This window comes from Rattus norvegicus, chromosome 18 (genome assembly GCF_021556685.1).
Source record: "Rattus norvegicus strain SHRSP/BbbUtx chromosome 18, alternate assembly SHRSP_T2T, whole genome shotgun sequence".
NCBI lineage: Eukaryota > Metazoa > Chordata > Mammalia > Rodentia > Muridae > Rattus > Rattus norvegicus.
Genome location: NC_141551.1, coordinates 30,360,255 through 30,381,740, shown reverse-complemented (window position 1 = coordinate 30,381,740; position 21,486 = coordinate 30,360,255). Strand labels below are relative to the sequence as shown.

Here is a 21,486-nt window from a genome sequence, read left to right as displayed (position 1 = left end):
AAAAAAATACCAGGCAGCAGTGGCACTTGCAGCCCTCGAGAGTTCAAGTTGCAGATCTTTGAGTTCAAGGGCAGCCAGAGATACACAGAGAAACCCTGACTCAGAGGGGAAAAAATCTGTACAGCTGGAGAGATGGCTCAGCCATTAAGAGCACAAGCCGCATATCTAGAGGACCCGGGTTCAATCCCTAGCACCTGCATGGTGGCTCACAACCATCTGTTTGGTAACTCTAGTCTGAAGAGATCTGAGTCCTCTTTTAGCCTCTCAGAGCACTGCAGGCACATGGTGCACGAACATTCATGCAGAGAAACACCCATACACACAAAATATGTATTTTAATTACATTTGAATAACATCTAGATGTATACATTTTTTCAGTCGTGTTTCTGTATCCAAGTCCCTGTTTCTAAGTATTAGCACTATTTATTTACGAACAGACAAAGGAGACAAAATTAGAGATATGTGAGAGAGGAGATAAACTTAGCAGTATGCTAAGCCAGGATGTCTGCTAAGCTTCTCACTCCTTTTCTTCCATTCCTTCCTTTTCCTCTTCAGTGCTGGGAACCAAAGCCAGCGCCTTGTGCATGCAAGGTGCACAATCCGACTCAGAGCAACATGTAAAACCCAGAAAGACAAACTTTAAATGTTGTTTGCTACAGCGAACCAGACAAACATAACATCATTCCATGTGGTCTTACATAAGGAAGCAGGGGGAGTCTGCTTTGAAATTTAAAAGCATATACCGTCAGTGGAAAATAGAAATCAGGCTACTCTGTCTAAATTTATAAGTAAGAAAAAATAAAAAAGCTTCTGTCTGTCCTGTCACACATGACTGTTGCAACATCTGCCACCATCTTGCCAGCTGGTTCTGAAGGAAGAGTTGCTGTCTTCCATCTCTTATTTTTCCCTTAATATCTATATGCTACTTGCATATGAACCCAATATATAAAAATGCTATAAACAATAGCCTTCCTCACAGGACTGGCTCTCAAAAGCCAAAGAAAATCCTTCACTTCTAATCCTCCTTCCTTCTGAACTTTTTTTGATACCCTCAACCATAGTTTTTTGAGTAACAATATTTTGGTCTCTATTTCCCACCCCACCCCCCTCCGAGTTCCCTAAGCTTTTAACACCCAAATCAAGATTATTTGTCTTGATTCAAGGAGTGTCTAAACTGTAAATTGGAAAACTTTTTCTCTTCCCCTGACTTTCCAATGACATCAAATCAACACAGATAAAAAGAATGGGCGCCTCCAGGTTTGAACCCCCACAGCACTGGAAGCCGCAGCTGCCGAGGCCTCCAGTCAGTGGGCAGGAGGCTGCATTGCTTGTCCTGTGGACCCACCCTGGTGCACACCAAGCAGACAGGGAGGGTAATCTAAGGCTGAGAAAACTGTACCCAGCATCATCTCCAGATGTTGTCAAAAGAACTTCCACTAGGAAAGTTATTAATTTCAGATTGCCGCACTTAGAAACTTATTTCCCCAGAGAGCCACAGTAATATTTTCCATGCACAACACTCTTTATGTGACTTGCTAGTGCAGAATCATCTGTCCTAGGAGAAAAAGGAAACATTATGGAGAAGTGGGAGCATAGCTCATGTCTGCACCGCTTTCCTTCTCTAACTTAGATAAAGTCTCTGAAATAGATCTGGCCCTCCATATGCACAGGAGGCTTGACCTAGGCAGTGCTCAGCTCCCTAAGTAGTCAAGTGTCTGTTCAATTTGTTCAAAGCCTCAGTAGTCTAGTGTCTCATTTAAGCTGCCGCGACTACTCTTGCAGCACTGCAGCTGAACCAGGCTGTTTCACTTCTCCCGGCTGAGTGCTTTCTTTTAGTCACACTGCCTCGCCATGAGTTTTCTTAAGGGCAAAGGTAATGTCTTCATATTCCAAGTCAAGAAGTTGGCCACTGGTGACCACTGCTGTTGTAAAGCATTCCCTGGGTCTTGGACACTATCATACACCATGTCTTTAATCCTCACAACAAATGGGCTCAGCAGATAACCAGACTCAAGAAATTCAGAGGGGTTGGGGATTTAGCTCAGTGGTAGAGCACTCAAGGCCCTGGGTTCGGTCCCCAGCTCCAGAGGGGGGAAAAAAAAAAGAAAGAAAGAAATTCAGAGCACTCGTTCAGCTAGGGAGGGATAGGGTCAAAGTGAAGATTCAGGTCTGCCTGACTTAAACACGTGAGTGCTGCTCAGTGCACGCAAAGAAACACAGGGCACTGAAGGACTGACCTTTGGGTCCTCGCGGTGAAACAGAGTAGATAATAAGCACGCATTGAAGATGATGTTTAATGTAAAAATCCCAAGTTGGAGCTATGGCTTCAACTCAGTGATGGAGTACCTTTGTAGCATGAGCAAGGGTTTAATCCCCAGACAGACAGACAGACAGACAGACAGACAGACAGACACACACACACACACACACACACACGCACACAGAGTACTACTTAATTGCAGCCCTGTTGATCTGAGGAATAGTGAAGAGAGTTATGTGACCAGGAGGGATAATTAGGTAAGGACTGGAAAGGAAGCATTTTAAATGAGGAGCAGGCTTCTCTGCAATGGGAAGGAGGAGAGGGGGAGAGCTCACCAAGTCATGAGCATACCCGCACTAAAGCTTAGCTCAGCACAGAGCTCAGCTACCGACCCTTTATGTAAAGGGACAGATAATAACTGTCTCAGGCCCTGGGGACCATAAGCTGGCTGTCACAGATACTCAATGCACACTCTGTAATCACTGGATCACAAATGCAGCCGTGGATAGTAGCAAACAAACTGGCATAGCTGTCGCTAAGGTTTAATATTGCCCGAACACCATTCCCAATGTGGCTGTATTGAGTCAGGCATGGTGGCACATGCCTGCAACCAGAACCTGAAGAAGGGCTCAGGCCAAGGGTCACCGCTCCAAAGCCAGTGCAAACTAACAACCAGAGGCTGTCTCAAAAACCAAACCTGGGGCTGGGGATTTAGCTCAGTGGTAGAGCGCTTACCTAGGAAGCGCAAGGCCCTGGGTTCGGTCCCCAGCTCCGAAAAAAAAGAACCAAAAAAAAAAAAAAAAAAAAAAAAAACCAAACCAAAGGTTATAAATGTTACAAATCCATGATAGATTTGGAATCTAATTAGAGGCCTAGTTGATTACATTATTGATAGTGACCCGGAGATGAACGAAACAAGAGATAACACCAAGACCAAGGGAAGAGTTTCTTCCACAGATGATCGCTAGTATTCGATTACAAATATAGAAGAAGAAACATTCCAAATATGCTAAGCAAATGCCTTTATCTTAAAGAAAGGATATGCTTGATATTCATCGATTTCATGTTTGTGAGTGTTTTGTTCACATGTGTGTCTGTGCACTACGTGTGTGCCTCCTAGTGTCCACGGAGGTGATGACTGTGACCCAGCATGTGGGTTCTAGAAATCAAACTCAGGTCCTTTGCAAGAACCAGTGCTCTTAGCCACTGAACCATCTGTCCATCCCACCAAGTAGATACTTTAAGCTCGAGTGGTCCTGCAGCCCAGGAATAATGCGATAATGCTATAATTGGACCATCTGGGTTGCCACACTTGATAGTGCAAATGTGCACTGTCTAGCTCCAGTGTCGATTGGCTGACCCGAAACTCACTGCGTAGCCCAGGCTGGTTTTGAATTCAAATAAATCCTCCTGCCTCCACCCCTGGGTGCTAAGATTACAGATGTGCACCAGCACACCTGGCTCTGAGTGATCCCTCACAGTTACACACACAGACTTGAACTTGCCAAGGACCACATGTGCCAAGGACCAGAGTTTGCCTTCTAACTCCCTTCACCATGTTTTTTAAGACAGACTCTCACCTAAAGCTTGCTATTTGGGCTAAATTGACTGACCAGCAAGTCACAGGATCCACCTGTTGCCATCTACCCACCTAGAGTCAGAGAGGCACACCCCCACTCCCAGCTTCTACCTAGGTGCTGGGGATCTGAATTCCGGTCCTCAGGCTTGCTCTGCAAGTATCTTACCGACCGAACCATGTCCCTAACCCAAAATATAAGTCTTTTTTTTTTTTTTTAATTTCTTTTTTTCGGAGCTGGGGACCGAACCCAGGGCCTTGCGCTTCCTAGGCGAGCGCTCTACCACTGAGCCAAATCCCCAACCCCAATATAAGTCTTTAAATGAGGATTATGGGGGATGGGGCCACGACGTGCCCAAAAATAATCTATGTTGTATAAAACAGTGATACCCACTAGACTGTGCCTTGCCCTGAGCGACTCCATCTTACAAGCCGCAGTTGATGCTATTTTGAAGATGTGGGGCGACCGCACCTGAGTGGACATGAGAACAGTGCCATCTGTCTGGCTCCACCCACATGGCAAGACTGATATATGACTTATTCCTGGGAGTAGAATGTTCCCCATAAACTTATCTGTGTGAGATGAGACTTTAGGGAGAAATGTATGATGTATTAAGAGCCCAAGAACTCAATTCAACTTTCCTTCCCACAATTCCCAGCACCTGTCCTTTCCAACATGGCCCCAGCAGAATGGCTCCTGCAAAGGGTGTCGAGAAGAAGGGCTGTTCTGCCATCAACGACGTGGTGACTGGAGAAGACACCATTAACAGTCATAAGCGCACCCATGGAGTAAGTGGGCTTCAAGAAGCGTGGCTCTTGGGCACTCAAAGAAATCCGGAAATTTGCGCTGAAGGAGATGGGGACTCCAGATGTGTGCATTGACACCAGGCTCAATAAAGCCATCTGGGCCAAGGGAATAAGGAATGTTCCAAATCGCATCTGAGTATATTTGTCCAGAAAACGTAACGAGGATGAGGAGTCACCAAACAAGCTCTACACATTGGTAACTTACGTGCCTGTTACTACACTTAAAAAAATCTACAGATATTGCCTATGTGGATGATAATAACCTGCTGAATGTCAAAAAACAAACAAACAAACCCCAAGAACTCACTGGACACACCAGATCAAGGGAAGTGTGCGACTCGCTCGTCTGGACCCAATAAAGGAGGGAACTGAGAGCACTGTGGTGGCCATGGCACCCACACACCTGTCATCTGACCACCTTGTGTGCAGCAAGGGACAGACCAGCAGAGACCTCTGCTACCTCAAGAGCTTCAGCTTGACTTGGTCCCACTTGGATGTGCCTTACTCAAATCACTGCCCGCCCATCTTGACCATCCGTCTCTCTCCGGAGATGCTCATCCAAACCTGCTCCTGCTCTTTCTTCACTTTGCTCCTGCAGCTCAACTCTTCCCCAAATGCCTAACCTTATGGCCAGCAGCTAGCAGCTTCTCCAGCTCCTTCTGCTACCCAGCTGGGCTCACTGTCTTATCAAGATGCAGGCATCCCTGTCAGTTTCCAAACTTTGTCTCTTATGCCTTTTGAAACTCTTTGCCTCCATAACTCTTTGTGACCTTTCTATAACTGATAGGTAGGTAGGTAAGTAGATAGATAGATAGAGAGATAGAGAGATATTTACTGTGATATAATTTACCATCTAAGCGTTACTATTAATAATTAAGGTTAAAGTAAAAGGGGTCATCGACAGGGCTCAGCAGATAAAGGCACTTGCTGCCAAGCCTGATGACCTGAGTTCAATCCCTGGGACCCACATGGTGGATGGAAAGAACCAACTCCTGCAAATTTCCTGCTGACCCGCATGTGTATATGGACAAGTATACACACACACACACACACACACACACACACACACACACACACGCGCGCGCGCGCGCCACATCACATCACATTAAATAAAGATGTGATGAAATATTTTTAAATATTGCAATAAAAGAATCTGCGATCATGTATTCAGGGCTATTGAAAGCAAGACTCTCTGGCAGAGTACCGCCATTGAAACCATCATACCTTCTTTTTTTTTAAATATTTTTTTATTAACTTGAGTATTTCTTAACCATCATACCTTCTTAATTTTATTGTTAATCAATAAATTCCAATGTTGTGTATGTTCTGTGCTTCTAGCATACAGCGCTCACAGTTAGTTCAAACTGATTGTTTCATGAAATAGCAGACAGGAGCTACTGCAAAAATAGTAGAAGTGAGGGGTTGGGGATTTAGCTCAGTGGTAGAGTGCTTACCTAGGAAGCGCAAGGCCCTGGGTTCGGTCCCCAGCTCCAAAAAGAAGAACCAAAAAAAAAAAAAATAGTAGAAGTGACTGTTTTTTTTTTTTTTTTCGGAGCTGGGGACCGAACCCAGGGCCTTGCGCTCTACCACTGAGCTAAATCCCCAACCCCAGAAGTGACTCTTTTGTGAGGGGAAATCACATCCAGAGGTGTGGAGATCTGGCTGTGTTTTGCTCTAAGTTACTCCTCATTGTAGAAGTCAGAAGCTCCCAGGCTAGGGATCATCCTAAGTGACTCCATTTTTAAAAGCTGTGCAGATAGGAAGGCAGAAAGACTCTGCATCTAGTTTTGTATGTGAACCATCACCATCTGCTCAAATAGACCATGAGACACAGACTGACGATTTATTGGTGGCAATAAAACATCACCGCCTGTGAACTCCTCCATTTACATCAGACGCACGTGGACACAACAAAAACCATGTCATTAATGGGGGCTCGTCCGGGATCTTAGAGACCACCCCAGACTCCGAAGACCCCTTGGAGGTGAGTTGGATGTTTGTCTGAGTGTTTCTGTGTGAGCGGCGCCGCAATTGTCAGTCTGTGTCTGTCTCTGTTTTGGTTCCGCCGTGTGTGTATATATGTGTGTCTTAGTACTGGTCAATGTTAAGAGGGCAGATGGGTATTCCTGCCTTGTGCTAAGAGGGTGGATGTGTATTCCTGCCTTGTGCTAAGAGGGTGGATGTGTATTCCTGCCCTGTGCTAGGAGAGTGGATGTGTATCCCCACTCAGTGCAGCTGCCTTTGTGGTTCGTGAGGACCCTCTGGCTGCGGAAGCGGGGGACGCCCCGGGCCCGCAGGCTGCAGCCCCTGGAAGACGTTCCATGGGCGGAGAACAGTCGGAAAGCCCGGCTGTGGGCAGTCAGGAGGACCTGACTGTGGTTTTCTGGAACAAAGGAGACAGAGTGCTCTTTAGTGTCTGCTGTCTGTGTTCTGTTTCTGTGTTTGGTGTTCTTTTTCTTTGCCATGGGGCAGACTGTGATAACCCCTTTGTCTTTGATGGTGGACCATTGTACGGATGTTAAGACAAGAGGACACTCTAAAATCCTGTTGGGAGGTGGAATCAGATGGTCCATCTCATCCCAAAAGCAGCTAAGGTTAAGCTGCAGTTTGGGCCAGGTACTGAAGGTACCAGGCATCTGTGAAAATTGGTTATAGGATGCTTTGTCTTGGTCTCGTTTGTCTGGCTTGTTTTCTGTGGTATTGTCGAGTGTCTTTTTGGCTTTTGTTTCGTTTTTAAATTTAGACTGACGACTGTGTTTGAAATCTTGGACTGACGACTGTGTTTAAAATCTTGGACTGACGACTGTGTTTGAAATCATGAAACTGTTTGCTTTGTTCGTCATAGAGTTTTACTTGGTCCTCTTGGTGCTTAAGTTAAGAGTTAAAAATAATTTGCTTGAGAGAAATTGTTTTATGCCAGGGAGTTTTGTCTTTCTCTCTTAAGCCTCCTGCCCAAGGAGAGCGGCCCCTCCCTTTACTCCCCTTGATCAGCCTAGCTGCTGTTAACAGTTGTGTAAACAGACATTAACAAAACCCTTGAGGACAAAACTGCTCGTAAATAAAAAAGTTCCCCAGATTAGGCCTCCGGTACGAAACAAGTATAGTGAGTAAGAAACTTAATTTTATGGACCCCGCTCTAGTGTCGGTGTGTTGGTTGATAGCCAACGTTAATTTTTTAAAACATAGTGTTTTATCTGTGCTTGTGCTCCCAACACACAGTAGGGGGGAGCGAAATTATCTGTGGAGCTGCTGCAGCGAGCATGGGGACTTCTCAAGTCTCACCCAATTTTTCTGGCTCTTCGGGAGCTGTTTAAAAGGAAAAGGCTTAAGGTAAAAAGAAACACTATAGAGAGATTTCTTAGTGAATTACTACACCTTGGTTCGCGATCTCTGGGAATCTCATGGTGGACAGCTGAGATAAGCTGGAAAAGGATTTAAATTTTGCTTGAGAGCAAGAAATCTTAAAGGCGGAGTTTCAGCCGGTATGGCACTTAGTGCGTAGCTGCCTAAAAGATCAGAAATGCTGTCAACAGGCTATAAAAAAGGGACAGGCTGTGTTACAAACGCTACAGGAAGAATGATCTAAAAAGGCTGAAAGTGAGGTGGGGGAGGACTCTAAGGAAAACAAGAACAAGAAAAAAATTTCTGCTTTTAGTGGCCAGACCTTCAACTCTTGCTCACAGAAAGAGAGTGCTCATTAAGAAAAGTTCTTTAGGGAGCCTGCCTTATCTGCTGGCCCTATTCCAAGAGAGGAGTCAGTCTCCAGCATTAAATTACTTTTCTCACTGGTCATCATTAGCATGGAGAATGCCTTTGATCCTATCCCCACAGCAGCCAGTTCCTGCCCCTGTGGTCAAAATGTCCCAGGTTGGGGGACAGAGAAGCCCCTAAAATAGTTTCAAAAAATCTACAACAAACTGTAAAGAACGTTGTTTTGTTTTGCCAGTCAAAATTTAAAATTCAGGCTTTGGCTGTGGCCAAGGTCAGGATTAATGTTTTCTTTTCCATGGGCCTTTAGCCCACTGAGAAAGTTTGGTAAAGGGCTGCTACTGAGGTCCTGAAAGCCCCAGGTAAACTGGTTACAATTCTTTTGTCAGCTGCTTAGTATCTAACACCCAGGTTCTACTTCTCTCCATCCTTTTGTTATTAGTTCTTACTAGAAGCCTAGTGTCCTTCAGAGGCTGGGTTTATTGAGAGACAGAGCCACTGAGCTGACACTAAAGGAAGGTACTCCTTAAGGGAAAATCTAAGTCCAGAGAGACAGCCGACAGCAGATAGGCTGCCCCTCTGCTCACTTTTCTGTTTCACAGACACAAGGCCTTTTTGTCCCAAGAAAGCCTCCTGGCTTAGCTGTGTGACTAAATGCTATTTGCCCTCTTCATTGGACCTCTATTCTCAAGATTCCCTTGTTTTCTCACCATCCCATTTAAGATGCTTGTTAGTAACTGTTACAGGTCTCCTTTACCACCGAGGAAAGACAGAATCCTACTAGAGGCCAGAAAAAGTGTTCCAGAGATGGATGGAAGGCCCTCACTTCTGCCTGCTCTCTTCAGACGCCTGAAGGTAGGGAGTGCTCCAGGTCTGCCGCCAGGCTCCAAGGGTGGGTCTCTGAGGGGCTAGAAAATGCCCCACCAATCTGGCTAAGATAAAGAAAGGATATGAAGAAAAAGTTACAAAAATTTGAAGGGTTAAGTTGCTGAGAGTTAGTATAAGTTACAGAGAAAATAAGGTTAAAAAAGAAAGAGGTAAAAAGAACAGAAAGCTAGAGAAGAAAAGAGACAAAAAGAAGAGGAAGTTAGAAAGCTAAAGAGAGATAAAAGACGAGAGAGGAACATATACTGGCCACAGTAGTTAGGGAACCTAGGAAGATAGTACCTGGCAACAGAAGAGAATTCCTGGCTAAAGATCAGTGTGCCTAATACAAAGAAAAAGGACACTGGGTCAGGGACTGCCCAAGAAAGAACAAGAGGGGCCACTGGAGAGCTTCTTGGTCCTAGAGTGCTGGACAGGGACCCAATGCTCTGTGCTCCTATGCCCCCCAGTGGGCCAATATCCAAAGACCTTGAGTGCAAGGGGCTACTGGCAACAAACAATACTTATGGACTGCCCGAAGAACAGTGGACCTTGGCGTGGGCCGGGTAACCCACTAGTTCATAGTCATCCCTGACTGCCCCCATCCCTTGCTCATGAGAAAATTGCTCTCCAAATTGGCTTGCGTGGGCTGAAATGGCTGGATGAGGCCATGTGTATACATATCTATAGACTGTGTATGTGGAGCTTAAGACCTGTCTCAGTGCACCAGTACCTGATGCTGGGAGATGTGTGGCTTAGTGCTTTTCGGCCTGGAACACATCACTCCTGCCAGCTGGGCACTAACAATTATCACCCAATCCAGGACTTAAACTGTGATAGAGTGGCTGATAGAGTGTCCCAAAAGATGGGACCACTGGTCAGCTGCCATGGACTAGATTCTCCACTGGTTGGGGACAATCTGGTCACCTTGCTGCCCAATCCGGACCTGGAGCCACCACAGCACGAGTGTCAAACACTGACAGAAGCCCATGGGTGGAGGAAAGACCTCTGCGACTGGCTGATTGACCCCTGCTGAAAGCCGAGGAGCTTGTCCACAGACGGGAACAGTTCTCTTCATGAATGAAGGTCAGAGACAAGTGGGTGCTGCCATGGAGGACAACACAATGTCATCTGGGATGGCTGAACCTCTACCCCCCCAGCACATCAGCGCCACAGATGTCTTTGCCATCTCTTAGATGCCCTGATGAAGCCAACAACTGTGAGTACTATTCATTGCTCAGGATATCAGGAGGGAAGTGATTCAGTGACATGGGGCAATAACAAAACAGATAAAGTGGCTCGGGAAATGGCTATGCAGGAGCCTATCCTGGTTACAGGCCTACAAGAAACAGCCACTGAGAACTAGGATCGGACTAAGGGATGGCCTCACTTAGAATGTACAACAGAAGAAAAGGCCCAAGTTGTTTAAAAGATAAAAGGACAATGACATACTTGGGGAGAAAGCTGTACCCCCCCCAGAGAACAAACAAAAGACTCACTTTGCCAAATAAAAAAATAGACTCATTTAAGAGATAAGAAGTTTGTCCAAATAGTTAAAATATATATAATAGACTTTAAGATTTTAGCCAAGAGAGACAATAAAAAAGTATAAAATACGTCAATAAATAAATGCTTAACAAACAAACAGGACAAAGAGACCTAGAGAGTTTAACGAAAAGTCGAAGTGAACTTCACTGAGATAAAACCAGAAAAATATAATCACAAGTATCTCCTAGTGCTTGTAGATACTTTTTCAGAAATAGATAGAAGCTTTCCTCACCAAACGAGAGACGGCCTCTACAATCATCAAGAAGATACTGAAAGAAATCTTCCCCAGGTCTGGAATGCCCAAGGTAATCTGGTCAGACAACAGCCCTACTTTCGTTGCCAAGGTAAGCCAGGGTGTGGCCAAATATTTAGAGGTCGATTGGAAATTACATTATATTTACAGACCTCAAAGTTCAGGACAGGTAGAGTAAATAAATAGAACTCTAAAAGAGACCCTGAACAAATTGACCATGGAGACTGGCACAGACTGGGTGACACTCCTTCCCTCTTGCTCTCTTCAGAGCAAGAAATACCCCTTCCAAATTCAGCCTTACCCCCTTTGAGATCTTTTTTTTTTTTTTTTTTTTTTTTTTTCGGAGCTGGGGATCGAACCTACCCCTTTGAGATCTCATATATGGGGCCTCAGCTCCCCTGACTGTATTAGATGATGTTACTGAACCAACATGTCATAGTGCCATAGTAATAATGATTTGTGTGCCAGGCTAAAAGACCTACAGGTGATACAGAAAAAAATCTGCTCACAGCTGACAGCAGCCTATGCCCCGGAGACCCCTGAGACATCCCATCAGTCGGAGACTGCAGCTACACTGAGCCCAGACACTCGAGCCTCGCTGGAAAGGACCATACCTGGTGCTGCTGACCACCCTGACAGCCTTCAATTCTCAGCCCTCACCAGCCATGTACTAGCTGTTAGGGCTGAGAGCTGGGACCTAGAGGAAAATTCAGTCATATTTGTCCTGGGTTCCATCGAGATAGGTGTGGGGATAGGCTTAATTTCTATTACAAATGATGTAACATTACATATGTTAGTACTCCTAACACTTCTTGGGACTGTGCCTCAGGGATCACAACCTGTATAAGTTTAGAAGTTCTGAAAGACAGTCATGACCTTGGTGTATAGGTTCAGATAGTGTCCAGATTGGAATCCTGATGCTAAAGACTTAGTAAGAGACAAAAAAAGGAGTTGAGAATTACTTAGAGCTAGGGCTATCTAGGTGCTGCAAGGGCAGCACAAGGACATCTGCTGTTGCCCTACAATACAAGGCTTATAGAGAATTCAGAACTGCCATTGACTCAGATATAAAAAGAGTGAAAGACTTTTTAGCTGACCTCCAAGAATACCTAACCTTCCTCTCAGAGGTAGTCCTTCAAAATAAAAAAAGATTAGACCTGATATTCCTTAAAGAAGGAGCCTGTGTGCTACACTGAAAGAATGTTGCTTCTATACAGACCATTCAGGAGTAATTAAAGACTCCATAAATAAACTTAAAAAAAGGTTAGACAAAGACAGACAGAAAAACACATAAGAGATGGTTCGAGAGCTAGTTTAGTAGATCTCCCTGGATGACTACCCTACACTCTGCTACAGCTGGGCCATTATTAATAATTTTCTTGTTTTTAGTTTTTGGCTCCTGCGTGACAAACAGGTTAATTGCTTTTGTTAAAAATCGAGTGGGTGCTGTGCGGTTGATGGTTGTGATACAACAGTACCAGTCATTTAGGACAACTGGTGAGACCAAATAAGACTTGATATCAAAATTCTAAGATTAGAATTATTTAGAAGGAGAAGACGGGAATGAAAAGAAAATTATACGAATTCTAGGTTTAGAAATATAAAATTAAAAGAGTTAGCCCCAAAAGCCACAAACTCAGGGCTAAGCTCTGCTGCCAGGAATAGCAGGCCATAAAGATAAAGAAAAGGAATGCAAAAACCAGCTCAGGCTATCGAGGACTGACCCATAAACCATCCAAAGACGTCCCCCCAGCTTACTCAGAGTCATACTTTAACCAGATGTCCTCCAGACCCTGATAAGCCCCTACTTGTGCTTTTCAGCCATTGTGTCCTGCAGAGAGCATTCCAGGAAACCGGGCAGCCCAAGCCTAACCAGAGGTGTTTCAAATACAAATGCTCCATCAATTTTGACAAACTTTTAAAAATAATGAGGACCTGAAGACCCTACCCTTCTCCTGATTTAGTAGCTCTGTTCCAGGAACCAGGGGGCCATAAAACCTTCTGGCATCCCCTTATCTCCTGGAGCCATAAAACAATCTTGTAACTTGTGGTGCATTCCCCTTTGACATCCCCCATCCCCTGGTGCTCACAGCCTCTGCCTTTAAATACTCTTTTTCCCAGCCTCTCGGGGTCGACACCTCTGTCTCCTGCATGGGATATGTGTCGGCCCGAAGATCTCTGTAATAGGTCTCCGTAATAAACCTCGCCTTTGCTTATTACATCCAAAATGGTCTCTCTGTGTCTGGGGTCCGCGATTTCCCAAGACTTGAGTAAGGGTCTCTCTGCGAGGGATCTTTCATCATGAAGCACTGGACCTGTGAGCTCATCACTAGACTAACAAATAGTGTAATGCCCTATATGGGTTGTATAAAAGGAAAAGTGCCCAATGCCGTGGGGTACATTCCCTCCACGAACAACAGGTGTGCCTTCTGGAGCACAAGCCACAGGAGTCACAGATTACAAACACCCAACTTAGTCTCTGGGCCTTCAGCTGAGCCTATCATGACCCACAAACTGTCATTTGTGCAGAACCACTATGCTTTGACAGTTCTTCCCCTGAGGAGTATGTGACTAGATTCATTATGTTGCTGGCTAACCCCCTGCAGTAACTCTCCTTTTATATGTATCAGCTCTCTGCTACCTTCAGTGATGGTTCTTTGGACTCTGTAGCCACTTTAAAGCCATCTCAACCAAGAAGTAATCTATATATCAGGATGTGACCTATAAACCCGTGTACCTGGGAACTGAGAGCTAATAATCAAGATTGGAATAGAATAGGAGAATCCATGGTCACAAGTGTCAGGTGAGATTAAAAATAACAACTTAAAGATGATGGAATTGGCATATCTTGTGCATATATCGTTTTTAATAAATCCTGACACTGTGGAAAGACACAATCATGTACTCTATATAATTGACACAGCTTCTTTGAGCCAAAAAAAAAAAATCTCTATTTGTACACATGTCTCCATCCCCTTGCCAGCAAAAGGAGTTCTAAATCTCAAGAGAATCTTTATCAATGAAGGTCCCAATTATATCTGTAATAATCCCGTGTTTGTTTTCCTGATTTTCTTCCTAATTTACCTAATGTTTTAGGTTCTGTTTTGTTGCTATTTGGAGACACCATGACCAAAGCAACTTTTAAAAGAAAGCATTTACTTGAGGGCTTGCTTACCGTTTCAGACGTTTGATATATATACTCTCATTTCAGGGAGCATAGCAGCATGTAGGCAGACAAGATGCTGGAGAAATATTTGAGAGCTCTATGTCCTGATCCATAAGTTGCAGGCCTGGCATGGGCTTTTGAAACCCCAAAGCCCACCTCCAATGACACGCCTCCCAAACCTTCCCAAACAGTTCTACTAACTGGGAACCAAACATTCAAACACATGAGCCTAAGGGGGACATTCTCATCCAGACAACCACCCCTCCCTAATCTTTTTTAAACTCTGATTTAGCCCAGACTGTTATAGCAAATTGAACTCCAGGCCAATCCCTGGGGGAATCTCCCATGTACACATGACATGTGCCTGTTAGTCACCTTTATTGTGCCTTTTGTTACAGGAATTTCAGCCATGAATTTAGAAGACCTTTGGTGAAATTGTTTCCCATTCCCTACAAGTTGCTGTGGCAGACCAAGAGTCGAGGAGAACAAACCGTGCAGGCGGGACAAAGTCAAGTCTGATCTCCAATCTCAGTCTTTGGAAACAATGTTCCCAGCAGCTGAATTTCAAGTACCTTGAAAAAGAAAGAAGAGCAGGGAAGAAGCTCGACTCCTCCAAGCCCTAGGGCTGAGGGAGAAACTGAAACAATAGCTTCTCACATTTCCCAGGGTGGTGGTTTGCTTGTTGTGTTTAGGGAGTTAGCATAAGAAACACAATTACCCTAGGGAAATTACTAAAGCTAGGAGCTATTGTGTTCCCTGAGACGTGCCAGGGGAAAAGTGGTATGTGCTCTTTATGACACAGAAGAGGACCTACCTTCCTGGCATCCACTGGAGAAGTTCATGTTGGTTGCAGTTGGGCTGTCTGTAGTCTGGAGCCTCCAAGGCTGGTTGCTACCAGCTTCCTTATGATGACTCAAGGACCACAAAGGACGCCTTGACTTTTAAAATAGGGTTGAAGTTCTAGCCAAATAACTCTTTAACATTATCCTGAGAAAGGAACATCTTCAATAGCCAAAGCCCAGGAACAGGGACAAAAAATAGGTTCCTTCTATTTCTCCTTTGGAGTTACCAGTGAATAATAGGCAGGGCTGTGCTATTCTTTGGACCTTAAACGGCCTCCAGACACCCATGCAGTAAAGGCTTGTCTTTGAATGTATTACAAAGTCGTGGAAACTTTCAAGGCAGAGAAAAAAATAATCAATTAAATTTTAAAGAAGCCAGACACCAAGGGCCTATCAGGAAGATTGTTTAAGTTCAAGGCCAGCACAGGCAACATAGTGAGAGTCTATCTTAAAACAACAAAACAAAACACATTTATAAGAAGTGGGGTCTAACGGAAGTTATTAGGTCACTGGGATGTGTCCTCAAAGGGACTCATGGAATATTTACTTCATCCTCTTTCTCTTCTCTGTCCCAGCTGTGAGATGAGGAATATCACCTGTAACCACCACTGTCAAAGCCAAAATCAACATTTTCTTATCCTAAGTTAATTGTCTCAGGTATCTGTTACAGTAGAGAAAGCCAACTAACACTAGAGACAGCACAGAGTGTGGCATGGCCTCCCGGAAGTGAGGCATTTCTAGAGTTGATTATACTGGAACAAGTCATAAATCCTCCAAGTTCATCTCTATATGATCGACACATGCTGAGGCTGACTTGACGCTGTATTATTGGTTCTTGAAACACTAACCCAGGCTGGAGAGATGGCTCAGTGGTTAAGAGCACTGGCTGCTCTTCCAGAGGTCCTGAGTTCAATTCCCAGCAACCACATGGTGGCTCATGACTATCTATGAAGGGAACTTCTGGCATGACTTTTGTTATTTTGTCTTTTTTTTTTTTTTTTTCCGGAGCTGGGGACCGAACCCAGGGCCTTGCGCTTGCTAGGCAAGCGCTCTACCGCTGAGCTAAATCCCCAACCCCATGACTTTTACACTTTAAAAAAAACCCATAAATCATAAATAAATAAACTTAAAAAAGAAACACTAACTCATCTCTGTTATTGGCTTTCCTTTACCTCGTGAGCTAAATAGAACACTTACTTTGTGTCAGGGACAGTGCTGGGCAATATATTCTTTCTATTGTTCTCAGGAAACACATAAAACAGGGTCTATTTCTATCTCGTTCGGTGAATGAGGAACCAGGGAATATAAAAGTTAATTATCGTGTGGAGTGGAGCATGTACGAGAGAGGGAGGAGAGGGAGAGAGAGAAGGAGGGAGAGCGAGCATGTTAGCTTAGACTCCTTGTATACAGGTGATAGGAAGACCTGCAATTCTATCACTTGGACGCAGAGGAAGAGGCAGAAGAGGAGGAGAACTAGGCCCCAGAGGACTTTAGAAATTATTTAATCATTTAGCTTGAGCTTTCATTTCCTACAGATGAGACACCTGAGAGACCAGGTCACGTGCTCGCTCTGATCGGACAGCCCCGAAGTGGCTGTGAGTTCCCATCGGTCCTTGAAGCTGCCTGTTCTCTGCCAGTCTGATCTGAAGCTGTGTGCCATTTCTCAGGTAGCCTGGTACAAACAAATATGATTTGATTTTTTTTTTTTTTTTTGGTTCTTTTTTTCGGAGCTGGGGACCGAACCCAGGGCCTTGCGCTTCCTAGGTAAGCGCTCTACCACTGAGCTAAATCCGCAGCCCCATGATTTTTTTTTTTTAAAAGGTGGGTTCTGTCTGCATCAGACTGGTGAGATCAAATGCTAACTCGGGAACGCCAGAAGCCTTAACCGGCTCAGCAGCTTAGTTACCTTGGCGGATCTCTGAGCGGTTCAGAAAACACATCTAAATATAGATTTGTCCACCAGCTCTCCCAGAAGAGGTTAGTAACTCCAAAATGTCACGCCTCTCACCTTTCAGAAACACAGCTAGCTCTGCTTGTCTACCTGGGGACTGTGCATGGCCCGTCCTTTCTTGGCCTGAGAAGAGGACTTCCTTCTTATATAGGGGAGAAGAGTGCTCTCCCCAAGCAGAAAAGTCCTTTCCTAGGAACTTAGACAACAACTGCTTCCTTAAAGCAGGATGGCATCAAGGAGGAGGAAGTGGGTCTCCTGCTGCTTCTATGTCCTGAGTGTGAACTAAATGGGGTACAAAAGCCTCAGAACTAGCATGCACCTCCCTCTGCCATTTCCTGCCTCTTCAAAATGATATCAGGTGGGCTGGGGATGTGGTTCAGCAGTGGGGCACTCCCCTACTATATGTAAGGCTCTGGATTCAATCCCCAGCTCGCTTGCGCGCGCGCTCTCTCTCTCTCTCTCTCTCTCTCTCTCTCTCTCTCTCTCTCTCTCTCTCTCTCTCTCTCTCTCTCTCTCTCTCTCCCCCTTTCTCTCTCCCCGTGAGTGGGAGATGGCACTAGTAATACTAGTGACATAGATTTTTCCAAACACAAAACCCCAGGGAGTTTCCCTGGCCCCGCCCTCCTGCCAGTAACTCTTTGTATGCTGAGCTTAGAGCCACTGCCAGCTAAGCTGGACTTTGAAGCAAGCCATAGTACTTCCAAGAATTGAGGAGACAGAGAAAGAACTCGATTGACAGTGGGAGGATTCTGCATCCTGCAACTCAGGTCTTGCCAGAAACACTTGCCTGCTGGCTTCTCGACAAAGCCATGAAGTGTTTAAGGTCCACAGACACTTAATATCTTAAAGGTGTTTCAGTCTTTTTTTTTTTTTTTTTTTTTTTTACCTTTTTCATGCGTTCAGACTTTCAGTAGATATTTAATTCTTACTCTGCAGGCAGCTTTCTTTGTCTAAAAATGCCATTTTAAAAACTAAACATGTGAGTAAGTGGTGGAGCACGTGCTTAGCAAGCACAAGGCCTGGAATCATTCTCCAAGACCCCTCTAGCATGATTGTGTGTGTGTGTGTGTGTGTGTGTGTGTGTGTGTGTAGAGTATGGTGGTCCTTTGAAAATAGCACTTTTCTTTTCTTTTCTTTTTTTTTTCCCGGAGCTGGGGACCGAACCCAGGGCCTTGCGCTTGCTAGGCAAGTGCTCTACCACGGAGCTAAATCCCCAACCCTGAAAATAGCACTTTTCAAAGGCACAGTGGTTCCCAGAAACAGAAAGTATCCTCACACAGAGAGACCTGTGATTTTGATCGGGAGCAGAGAGGGTAGCGGGGCATGCGTGACAGAACAGAGGTCTGTTCATTGTGTACAGCTTGCCCTTGGCCTTTACACAGGGTGTGGTAGCAAGGACGTAGTACTTACTGAGCACCCTTGTGCCCAGCGTAAATAAACAAAACAAGATCTGTGCTGCTTGTTTCCTCAGCAAAAACAACAAGCAAGCAAACAAATGTGGGAGGCATAGAAGAGACGCCTTCTGCGCTTTCAAGGCCAATGCAGGCCAGTAGACAGAGGAAATGCTGCTGTCTAAACCACACAGAGAGAGCATGCAATCTCAATCTGAACAGATAACAACCCGTCTCACCGTGTTCCCATCAAGGCCAGACGCAGCCTGAGGCTTCCCCAGCACTGTGTTCTGTTCCATTCTGTGAACAGTCACTAAGGGAGGTGGTGGGTAAAATGTAACCACCCGAAACACCTCCTCTTTCCAGCTCTGAGTTACTGATAGAGTTCTACAGAACTTCAACAGAGAATGGAACGGCCCAAAGTACCGCGGTGGCTGTAAAAGAAGCCACAGAGGAAGTTTAGCTGGTTCCTCATAGACTGATCACACTTGCGTGGAGTGGGTAAACTGAGGTCAGAGTGGGGAAGATAGCCCATTCACCGAGAACAGGTGCTTTTCAAAAGCCTTGTTGCTTTTTCCTCTTCCATTAAAAACTTACCTCGGTCTTTTCCACTCTCGTTTAATATAATTATTATGCAGACTTTAGAGCCATCACAGACAGTCGTGCTTAATGTTCAGGCAAAAAGTGCCCAACTAACAAGTAAGTGGATTCCAGCTCGGATCCCACCCCAAACCTTGGACTTTGGTGCTGTCCTGGTAGCACTGAAGTCCCATTAAGAGAAAGCTGTTACCTCCTAACCAAGCAACAGGATCTACATCTCAGGGAAGACATGTCGTGTCTCTTTCCTCCATAGTTAAAGCCAGTTGTAGTTCCCCTCCCCCCTCCCCTCCCCTCCTCCAAATCCTCCCTTATATACCTCCTGACTCTCAAATCCATTGCATACAGTTTGCTTAGGAAAGCATTCTTCTCTCTTCTCTCTTTTAAAAGAGTCTCATATACCCCAGGTTGGCCTCAAACTCAATGATGTGGCCCAGGATGACTCTCTGATCCTTCTTGCCTTCAACTCCCAGTTCTAGGATGGATGCTTTTGCCACCGTAGCCAGTTTATGCAATGCTGGCGATTGAACCCAGGCTTTCTGTATCGACATTGGCCCTGGCGTCCTTGAGTGTGATTGGTTCTCACATGGAAATGTAATTGCACGTCAGACAGAGGAATGAGAGAGAAAATATGCTTACTGGGAAAATACCTTAAAACCTCATGTTAGTGTTGTTTCCCCCCAAACAGGATCTCATATAGTATAAACTGGCCTCCAATGTATTGGCTGGCCTTGAACTGCTGACTCTCCTGGCTTTGCTTTCCAAGTGCTGTGATTACAAGTGTGGGTCACCATGCCCAAGAGCTTGTACATGCAAGGCAAGTGGGTGCTCCACAGCTCCTCCCTTACTAGCTGCTCTGGATGCACTACAAATTAAATAGACATAAGGCATTAGCAGAGGCTTTAAACCACCCTAATGACCTGCATACACATAAAAGTCCCTATAAACACGGACTGCAGGAATGTCAGACGGTTGAGGCTGATATAGCATCCTGAGCTTCAGAGAGGACTGGCGCGCCTGACTTGTAGTCCCAGCATGGGAGAGACAGTGGCAGAAGAATTACAAATTCCTTGCCTGCCTAAGACTGGGGCTTCCGTGGAGAAGTAGGGGCGAAAGTTATGGGAGGGTGAGAAGAAGAAATGTGTGGCTGATAAAAACTGTCTTCTGCAGATAAAGTCTCTTAGGCTATAGTTGTCTGAAGGGAATCTTCAGAACTGGTGACTGGGCATGAAGTCAACTTCTTGTCTCCTCTCTCGTGACAAAGTTAATCATTTCTTGTTTATGAGATTCCTGGGCAGGGGACTTGTGGCAACGGAATGCTTTTTGGAGGGCCCCTCTTCAGATATATAAAGAAAGCTCAGAGAGAGCCTGGAACCAGCTCCTCAAGTGTCTTGAATTTAAAGCAATAAGCTTTAAAAGGGTCATACTGTGGATAGCATCTTTTGAGCTCTTTCACTACCTTCCGTGTCTGTGTGTGTGTGTGTGTGTGTGCATGTGTACATGTGTATACCTATGTATGTATGTGTGTATGTATGTATGTATGTATGTGTATGTGTGCATGCATGAGTAGATGTATGTACGTATGTATGTGTGTGTATGGATGTGCATGCATGCATGTACAGATGTGTGTGTGTCTATGTGTGCTTGCTCACACGTTGGAAACCATGCATGTTGGGCAAGGCCTAGACCACTGAACAACATTCCCAGCCCAAACTTAACCATTTTTTTAATTAATTAATTAATTAAATGTAACCATTTAAAAAACATACAATTCAGTGGCTTTAAAAAAAAAACAAGATTTATTTTTATTTCATGTGCACTGGTATTTTGCCTGCATGTACGTCTATGTACTAATTACATGCAGTGCCGGATGAATCCAAAAGAGGACATTCCCAGAACTGGAATCGCAACTGGAATTACACTCCATGTGGGCACTGCAAATAGAATACAAGTCCTCTGGAAGAGCAGTTAATGTTCTTAAACACTGAGCCTCCTCTCCGACCCCCTAGTGGCCTTTTCTATCTCATTTATGTTGCAAAACCATTACCAACCAGTTCTAGTTCCGAAACACTTTCATTACCCCTAAAGGTAACTGTGGACTACTTAGTCGGTCATTCACTACCCCATTCTTCCAGCCTCTGCCACACTAATGAGTCTCTGTCTCTAAGTCGCTTCGTGACTGCTCCTTTTCCTTAGCAGGCTGTTTTTAAAGTTCATCCACCGTTCAGCACGGCACTCTCCTTTGCTGTCAAATATCCCGTAATGCAGATGCTGCAGTTGGCGTATTGGTTTGTCAGCGGATGAGCATCTTGGCCATTGTCACTTCTTGCTTAGGAACAATGCTGCTGTGAATTATCATGAGAAGCTTCTGTGTGAGCTATACATTTCTTTTCAAAGAAGCCTTCGCTTTTATCAGAATCCATATACTTTATACAACGATCTGTCCCATGAGCCATCTTGTCAGGATAATTAGAAAGTCTCTTTGTTCACAGCTTCCTTTCATGAAAGCCCAGAGCAATTTTA

General features: G+C 44.8%; 1 long non-coding RNA gene and 1 pseudogene across 1 annotated transcript; both read left to right on the top strand.

The window, feature by feature from the left end:
* Positions 1–4,526: 4,526 nt before the first annotated feature.
* Positions 4,527–4,899, top strand: LOC147999741 (large ribosomal subunit protein eL31 pseudogene; annotated as a pseudogene).
* Positions 4,900–6,527: 1,628 nt separating this feature from the next.
* LOC120098124 (uncharacterized) lies at positions 6,528–15,493 on the top strand. Its single transcript, XR_015642903.1, has 2 exons — positions 6,528–6,627; positions 14,228–15,493. It is a non-coding gene; the product is annotated as an uncharacterized LOC120098124 (long non-coding RNA).
* The last annotated feature ends 5,993 nt before the right edge of the window (positions 15,494–21,486 follow it).